Raw genomic sequence first — 9,581 nt, 5'->3', positions numbered from 1 at the left:
TATGGTCCGTGAAGTCGTAAAAAAGAAAAAAGAAAAAAGCCTGCGCAGACGAGAGCAAATGTCCTCGGGCGGAGCACATAGAACACGTGCCTTCATGTGAGAGGCCCGCCTGGCTCTCAGGGGGGCCCAGCGACACCAGGAGGGGGAGGCGGCCGTCACATCTCTGCGGGGAAGAAGTGCTCCGCGTGGAAACAAAAAGCTTTGTGGAGCGAGGCGAGAAAAGAGCGACAGAGAGAGGCGGGGGAGGGCGGCCGCTCTCCCGTTTCATGGCGAGGTCCCGGGAGGCCGGCACGGAGCATAGCTTCAATCAAAGCGTGACGTCTCCTCTGGGAGCTGCGCGGCGGCGGCGCCTGGAAAAGCGATCTCTTTCCGCCTAGGCTTTTGTTCACACGCCGGCCGCCGATCCTGTTGTCCTCCGTCCAGGCGTGACAGCGGAAAGACAGACCGCGCGTCTCCGAAACACAACACCGTCCTTTTTCAGGATTTTAACCCCCGATCATGCCTTCTTTGCACCGCCGCGCTTTTATTGATGTGCTCAATCAGAGGAAGCTATTCCGTGCGTGGCCCCTATTGATTCCAGATTAGAAAAGCGGACAAACAGAAGGTTAATTGCTTTAAAATGGGGGGTTGTCACTAAACGGTGGCGCGTCGTCCGCGTGGCACTCGGCTATAAAAAGACACAATACGAGCAGTTGTTTGATAAAAGTAGAGCATCAAAATATAAACACATACAATTCCTCTCTTTCAGCTGACTGAAAATATGCTCATTTGAATTCATGTGGAAAGATAAGGCTCAGACGCGTGATTGCATTTTTATAATTAATAGAAGTCAGTTGTGCTAATTGAATTAGCACATAATAAAAGTACTTAAGCTGCGAGGAGGAGGAGGAGGGCGTGAAACACCTGGAAGACGCGCACTTTGAGGCGGAGCAGCCGTGACGTCAGTTGTGGAAATCACGTGACATGAATAGAAGTCGCCCCCCCCCCCCCCCCTTTAACCCTCTTTTCAACACCTGGAAAACACATCAGCCGTCACACCGGCCGCCGCTCAGTGGAAAATGACAAGTCGCACTATAAATAACCAGCGAGCAAAATGCCAAGTATTTTTCCTTGTTTTTGTTTTTTTACGCATCGACACTCCGGTACGGTCCAACAAGCGAATAAAAAAACATTCCCGGCCAAGCTCGGCTTCAAGAGTTTGTGGGGTTATTGGAGAAAACGAGACGTGGATGACATTTGACAGCAGATTATTTTGGTAGCTGCAGATGACCTGCACTTGGATGTATTTTGGCTAGCAACTCTCCGCCAGGCCAAACCAAGGACGCCGAGCAAGATGGCAGCCCAGTTAGAGTCAGACTGTATATGCAAAAAGAAACAGCACCGGGCGGATAGACTGCCGTAGATCCCTTTACGTTAACCTTGCCAAACTACACCCGCGGTTAACCTTTTACCGCGGGAGCTAACATACTTGTTAACTTGAGTGGCGGCTCAAAACGGACCCTGCGTGGCTCATTCAAAATGAAAACAACTGCTTAATATCTCCAATCCAAAAAACGTGGTAATGCAATATTATCATGGTAATAAACAGGTCATTAACGTAATACCAAATTATATGTAGAACAGTTTGATTGTAGCTGAGATAGGCTCCAGCGCCCCCCGCGACCCCGAAGGGAATAAGCGGTAGGAAAATGGATGGATGGATGGATATATGTAGAACAGATTGATTTGCAAACAATTTCTATACTTCAAGATAAAGTCACAATGCAACCATATGTATCAGTTTTTAAATGCACGCATCAAGTCCAATGTTTTGTGCGGTCATTACAATAGACGGCTAATAATTTGTGCCTGCCAAAAAGTTTCTATCAACACTTTCCCAGTTTGACTCGTTAAGGGAAATTGCTTAAAGGGGACCTCTTGCAAAACCATCTTCTGTAACCTATTGATACCTGTTTTTGTGTATTTGAGATCTGTATAATTCCCGAAAATGTGTAATCAAACCATAAAGGCATGGCGGAGATGTTTATAAAACAATCTTGCCTTCCTTCATACGAGCTGTTTGGAATGTGCCCAACTTGTGACGATTGATTAATTGGTGATGTCAGCAGATATCTGCTAGCCTTATGAGACAACAGCAATTTGTTTGAGCTAAGTGCATTTGCCGGCTTTATGGACCAAAGAAATACCAACTTCCGTACATTTTTTTCCGCTAATGAATTTGCACATTTTTATTTTAGTGAACTTGAGTATTACATGTAAAGAAAATGTGAGTTTTAAGTGATTTACTGACAGGCAATTGCTTATAGGTTTGAAAGTTTCTCAATGGTTTCTTGCAGTGATTCTCAATTTTTTTCAACAAGGAGCACTTCAGAAAAAAACATGGCTTTCCAAGTACCAACGTAATGACCAACATTAAAATAAAGTAGCATAGTAGGCCGAAGTATTCATTAAAAACAAAACAGGGGTTTTATCTAACAAGTATATTTAATATTTTTGATCAATGTAACATTACACACAGTTAAAGAATAAGACTGTTTGAATAAAGGAAAATAAAACACTGTACTTCAATAATGAATCAAATCTTTGGCATACCACAAGATAAAGCTAGCATACCCCAGTTTGAAATCACTGGTATGTTGGATTATGTAATAAAACCTTAAGTATTTTGTCCTGTAAAAGTACAGTTTCTTCACAACGCAAGCCATATGTCAAGCTAGTTGGGATGTAACTGATATGAACATTTCATATCAGTTATTGTGACCAAAATGATCACGTATTGTTGAATGTGCTCAAAAAGTAGTTATATATATATTTTAGAATAAATACATGTACAAATAATTTACTTTCTTGGCAGGGGAAACAATAAATATTGTTCTTGTTTCTTAAGAACTATAAGATCTTTGAGTGTCCTTCAGTTTCAATTTGTGAAATTTTTAAGAGTGTTTTATTAATGATACAGGCAAAAAGTGTGTAGTGAGCTTCACTTCCGGTTTATGAAACGTCACACAAGTCCACTAGAGCTTGCACTCACGCGTGTGGGTTCAATGTACACAACTAAATAGCTTATAGTATATAAGCATGATTTATATATAGTATATATATAATAGCTTTAACTTCTGCTGTGACCAAATGTCACCTCCATACTTATACTGTTGACTGTCAATCAGAATGTGCAATAATGTTATGTTACTTACTGTGCCTTGTATATACATTTGTATTTTTATTTTAGCTAAGTACCGTGTGATTTATTGAAGGGTGGACTAGCAAAGTAAGATTTTCATTGTACGGCAAACTGTCTGTTTAACTGTGCATATGACTATAAACAATCTTGAATCTATAGTTGCTCAGTTGTTTCTTAAAGGGCGTTCACACATCGCTGGTTTAGATGGCGGTTCATAGCGTTTCTCAAACCACCGTGACCTGTGTCTCAACAATGACAATAAAGCTTTATCAACAGGTCTTGAACACAGCCCCAATGCAGGCTGTCACGGTAGTACCATGGATCTCTTGTAACGCCTTGATGAGCCCTTGATCCTTCGTCGTTACCGTGTTCACGTCTTGAAGGTCCAGGAGAAAAATGTGACCGGCAGATTATAGCGGTGTTAACACGGTATTATCACAGATTTTGCGGCGCAAATACGAAGGCTGACATTCTTTGCACAGCGAAAGGCGTTTTGAACATGGCCCAATTTCTAACAGCCACGAAAACGTGAACATGTTTCATTTTTTTGTCGCGTCCCTGCGGTTCTCAGAGTGACAGATGACCAGGTTTAGTGTTTGGCGCTAACTTGTCTTTGGCAGAGGAGCACGGCGAATTGCCGGACCACCATCTAAACAGGCAGTGTGAACACCCTATTAATGGGGAAAGATGTTAATGTCTCGTGTTTGCATTTAAACTAGCTAGCAAACCTTAGCATTTGCTTGCTTCTCCAGTAAATGAAGTGTAGAGATGTAACGATACAAAATGTTATATCACAGTTATTGTGACCAGAATTATTATGATTATTATCATTTCCAAGGTATTGTTGAAAGTGCTTAAAAAGTACTTATACACACATGGAAATATTTTTTCCAAGAACTAAAACAAAGCCCGATATTTTTGCATGTTTTGTTATTTATGGCGGACGTTGTGACATCCTACTCTGAACACATCGTAAAAATCCCTCAGTGTCATATTCCTCCCAGTTTATATCGATCACTCCGTTCTAAGAACTCAGCTTGTAGGTTAACTGTGCACAATTGAATAGCTTAGTTGCTCAGACAGAAATGTGTTTATAAACGTGTGAAACTCAAAAAAATTATATTGTACAAAAGTTCATTCATTTTAGAAATTCAACTTAAAATGTGAAACTAATATGCAATATAAACTCATTATATACAAAGTGAAATATGTCAAACTTGTATGTGTTATGGTCTTAATGATCATGATTTACATGTTTTGAAAACCCAACATTTATTAAAATTTTCAATCCAAGAATTTCTTAAACTCTAAGCCATAATCAACAAAAAAAATATCAAAGGAAGTCTGAAAATATCTTGAGTTGCATGTTATGAGTTTGCCATATATCAGTTGCAACTTGTAAATCTAACTGCTGGTATTAACCTTTGCACAATATTAAACATTTTTGAGTTTCACTTGTAAGTTTAGACTGGGGTATGTCGTTTGTTAATTGGAAAATACATTAATATCTCTTGTTTTCATGTTAGCATTGAAGCTTGCTAGCTAGCGACAGTCCGCCCATGAGTTGATCAAAGTGTGGCTATCAATCACAGTTCTTGATTATTTCTATTTAAAACGTCAATACTAACCGTCACGAGTTTTAACGCAGTTATCATTATTACCGTTTATTGTTAAATCCCTAGAACAACGTCACCTGTTTGTGAGTTTATCAATGTGTGGTTATCCATCAGTTTTACAATCATTTTAATTCAAAATGGTAATACTAATCATCAGGAGTTTTACCGCAGTTTATCATCAATACTGTTTATCCTTACCTCAGATAGGGCTGGGCGATATGCCGAAAATTGTATCATGATATAACTTTTTTATATTGGTATTTTTTTTTAAGAACTATTGAAAATAAAGACCAGGAGAAAAATACCAAATGTTACAATTTGTATTTATAAAATAACCTTCCTCTTATAATCCATCAATCCATTTTCTACCGTTTGTCCCTTTTAGGACCGCGGGGGGTGCTGGATTCAGGCGGAAGGCCCCTTAGCTATTAAGACAGAAAGGAAAGGAAAACACTTAATGTAAACAAAATTCTAAAATCACATCACTTAATAACCTCTTAAAAATAAGGAATAGGTAAGAAATGCTTAAAGTGTAACAAAATGGTGCAAAGTGTGAAATATAAACAGAGAAACCTGAAAATAACTTTTTGCAGGTTTACTGCCAGGAAGTTAACAGTGTAGTGTAACGTTAAATTTGGTCAGTTATTCAAATATAAGTATGAAAATAAATGTATATTATCCAGATTATTATTTTAAAGTAGTACATTTGTTATATATGATATTTACACAGTCCTGTTCCTACCTGGTGTTTCCATACATCCGAATAGGGAACGGACGAGGGATGAAAAGAAAAGAATAGCGCGCAGAGGACTCTGTTTGAAAAAAATCCCCAAAACTGCCAAACTGTCCAGGTGACTTTTTCAGTTTTATCAACAGTTCTTCTCTCTCCATGCAGAGAATCAACAGAGAGACAGTAAACAAACTTAGGAGTCGATACTGTTACGCGATTGGCTGTTTAGCTTGTCCCTCCCATCACTTCTGGTTTTGCTCATAACTTGTTCATGCAACAAACCATGCTTCATTTTTTTCCCCAGTTGCCTCTGTCCCATAAAACAAATTAATTAAATTAAATAATAATTAATTAATCGCACATACGGCGTGGCGCAGTGGAAGAATGGCCGTGCGCGACCCGAGGGTCCCTGGTTCAATCCCCACCTAGTACCAACCTCGTCATGTCCGTTGTGTCCTGAGCAAGACACTTCACCCTTGCTCCTGATGGCTGCTGGTTAGCGCCTTGCATGGCAGCTCCCTCCATCAGTGTGTGAATGTGTGTGTGAATGGGTGAATGTGGAAGTAGTGTCAAAGCGCTTTGAGTACCTTGAAGGTAGAAAAAGCGCTATACAAGTACAACCCATTTATCATTATTTATTATATTTTTAATTGTAATCGCGATATGTTTATACTGCCCTACGCTATAGCATGTGTCACGTCCGATAATTTGCCGATCTCTTTGTCCTGTCGCGAAGATATCAGGCAAATAAATCATGCTTGTTTCCATATTTACTTCCCCAGGTTGACTTGTGAAACAAAAAAAACTAATCAAATTCAAGTTAATGACAAACAACCCTGAAGGTTTTGTAGGTCTCCCGCGTGCGAAAAAATGGTCTGGCTTTGCGTAGACCCGCTGTTTACGATCTCCGAGGTTTGCTTTAAGCACATTTAACCTTTTATTCATGTGTCAAAGCCCCCTGACGCCTGCTCCTGCACCCCTCCCCTCCCTCCCCGCCATCCATCACTTAATCCTCCCCCCTCATAAAAAGGAAAGGTCCCAACACGAGGCCCCTGGCGCTCCCAAAGCTGCCCCGCGCAGCAGCAGACGCGTGCATTTACAACTCTCTACGGCCCCGCGTACATTGGCGGCTGGCGTCATGGGGGGTGGTAAGTGCAGGGGACGGGGGGGCCGGCGCTCTTATAGCCGCCTCCCTCACTAAGCTCGTTAATGAGCTGGAGCCAGCCAATACGAGGCGCATCGATCGTCCTCAGAGAGCGTCCCCCTAATTAGTGCCCGAGTGGCTCCAGGACAGAAGGCGCTGGGCGGCACGGGACGAGAAATAAGGGCCGGGGGAGTCGATCCATTTCGGAGCAACACTTTTGTTTTAGTCCAAACTAAACATCCCGTTAGGAGGAGGGACGCTGGTGATTAAGTGATTGGGACTAAAATATACTTTTTGACATTTATTTCGGGGGGGTCATTAAAGAACACACCTGCCAGACCCTGGTCCGTGCATGTTGTTGTGCACGTGCACGCACCGCCGCGCGCGTCCGGGGCGATCAACGTCCACACTTGTCCAAACAAGAAACACACGCGCTCGGAGCGTCGCGGCCACGCGCGCGCGCGCACACTTGGCGGGGATGCCCTCCGACTGAACCGCGTCTCTGCTGCTTGTTTGGCTCCCGGGCGGGGAGGCGCCTCGCTTGCTGGCTCCCCGCGACCGCGAATGCTGGCTCCCCGTAACCTCGCTTGCTGGCTCCCCGTAACCTCGCTTGCTGGCTCCCCGTAACCTCGCTTGCTGGCTCCCCGTAACATCGCTTGCTGGCTCCCCGTAACCTCGCTCGGCCGGCCGGAGCTCCGTGTGCGCGCACGTGCACACGCGGCACCCCCCCTCACCCACTCCATGACGACACTCGGGTGTGAAAAGGCAGAATGTATTGACCGTGGAAGGAAGGAGGGAGGACGCCGACACCTTTTCGCGAGCTCGATCCCGCTCTCGCGCACTCTCGTCCGGGGATCCGCTTGACAGGACACCCCCCGGGGGAGCGGAAGAGGCCAAGCTCACGGTCAGAGCGGAGCCAGCCCGGGTGTGCGTGTGTTATTTGTCGTGCCATTGCCCCGCCGAAAACACACAAAGACCACCCTATGTGCTATTCTTAGAAGTGGACGTGCGTGTGCGTGTGCGTGTGCCGCCAACAAAATAACATTTCTTGCGCTTTCGAAAAGAAAAGGTCACTTTAGCGCCGCTCTTTTTGGACGCTTTTAAGCAACACAAGCATGTGGCACGTTTGGCAACAACAAGAAGCCAACAACACGAGAATATTTCAAGTATTTTGCCTCACCTGGATAATTCGGCGTCACTTCCAGCCAACTTGCGCTGTTTTTTGTCCTCTTTTGTCAAGTTTTAAACACCAAAAAGTGCCGAAAGGGGTTATCCACTCTAAAGGAAAGTCATCCTTATTTGTTGAAAAAAATGAAGGCAGTTCCGCGATGTAGAATCCGAGTGTGGGGATACAGGTGGCGAACAAGTCCCGGGCAAATCAACTCAGCTCGGATGAAGCCCGAAAGAGCAGGAGCGCCATGTTGGCTCGGAGCGGAGCGGAGCACGCCGTCCTCCTCGGCTCTTCTCGCGGCCGCTCTCCGTCACTCCATAGCCGCTCGTCGTCTCGTCTGCTCTCGTAATGGCCGGCTAGTAGCTTCGAGAGAGCTCCGGCCGGGTTGTTCCGCCTCGCGTGGCTCCTCCGTCCGCGCCAACACGACGACAAAGAAGAAGCCGAAGAAAAGGACTCGGGAAGTGTACCGACGGCGGCCCGGGAAAGTCGCTCGTTCGTACGGTCGGTGGGTTTGAGTTAGTCGGGAGGGAGGGAGGCTCGTTCGGGGAGTGCCGCCGCCGCCGCGCGGAGTGGGTGAATGGTGCCGAGACCGAGCGACTCGCTCTCCACTCCCACTCGCGCAGACTCTACCCAGAAGGCCAGTCGGGAGACCGCAATTAGCATAAGCCTACACACACACACACACACACACACACACACACACACACACACACACACACACACACACACACACACACACACACACACACACACACAGGCAAGCGCACACACTAGAAAACAGGATAGGCGGTGAAAAGGCTGCGAATTCAATTTATAGCTTTCAAAATAGAAGCTCAATGAAATTGAATGGTTTAAAAACAAAACAATATGCACTCTAAAAAGTCACTTTTTATATATTACAGGTAAAAGCCAGTAAATTAGAATATTTTGAAAAACTTGATTTATTTCAGTAATTGCATTCAAAAGGTGTAACTTGTACATTATATTTATTCATTGCACACAGACTGATGCATTCAAATGTTTATTTCATTTAATTTTGATGATTTGAAGTGGCAACAAATGAAAATCCAAAATTCCGTGTGTCACAAAATTAGAATATTACTTAAGGCTAATACAAAAAAGGGATTTTTAGAAATGTTGGCCAACTGAAAAGTATGAAAATGAAAAATATGAGCATGTACAATACTCAATACTTGGTTGGAGCTCCTTTTGCCTCAATTACTGCGTTAATGCGGCGTGGCATGGAGTCGATGAGTTTCTGGCACTGCTCAGGTGTTATGAGAGCCCAGGTTGCTCTGATAGTGGCCTTCAACTCTTCTGCGTTTTTGGGTCTGGCATTCTGCATCTTCCTTTTCACAATACCCCACAGATTTTCTATGGGGCTAAGGTCAGGGGAGTTGGCGGGCCAATTTAGAACAGAAATACCATGGTCCGTAAACCAGGCACGGGTAGATTTTGCGCTGTGTGCAGGCGCCAAGTCCTGTTGGAACTTGAAATCTCCATCTCCATAGAGCAGGTCAGCAGCAGGAAGCATGAAGTGCTCTAAAACTTGCTGGTAGAATCAGAATCAGAATCAGAATCAGAATCAGCTTTATTGTCATTACGCAAGGTAACGAGATTGAGGCCATTCCATACAGTGCAATGTGTGCATGCTAGAAAAACAATGTGCAAATATATAAAAATTTAAAAAATGTAGAAGTGCAATGAATATGGTGTGAAATGAATATATACATGAAAAA

At 43.8% G+C, this 9,581-nt stretch overlaps 1 protein-coding gene across 2 annotated transcripts in view; it reads right to left on the bottom strand.

Moving 5' to 3' along the window:
* bcor (BCL6 corepressor) overlaps nt 1-8,455 on the bottom strand; it is an 86,031-nt gene extending 77,576 nt beyond the window's left edge. For both annotated transcript variants that reach the window (XM_061970671.2, XM_061970672.2), the window contains exon 1: nt 7,852-8,455. The gene's annotated coding sequence lies outside the window, so the exon portion shown is untranslated. The remainder of the gene's footprint in view (nt 1-7,851) is intronic.
* Between the last annotated feature and the right edge of the window lie 1,126 nt (nt 8,456-9,581).

The sequence above is a fragment of the Nerophis lumbriciformis genome, linkage group LG13, assembly GCF_033978685.3.
Source record: "Nerophis lumbriciformis linkage group LG13, RoL_Nlum_v2.1, whole genome shotgun sequence".
NCBI lineage: Eukaryota > Metazoa > Chordata > Actinopteri > Syngnathiformes > Syngnathidae > Nerophis > Nerophis lumbriciformis.
Note: the sequence above shows the minus strand (reverse complement) of the source record. Positions and strands in the feature narration are given on the sequence as shown.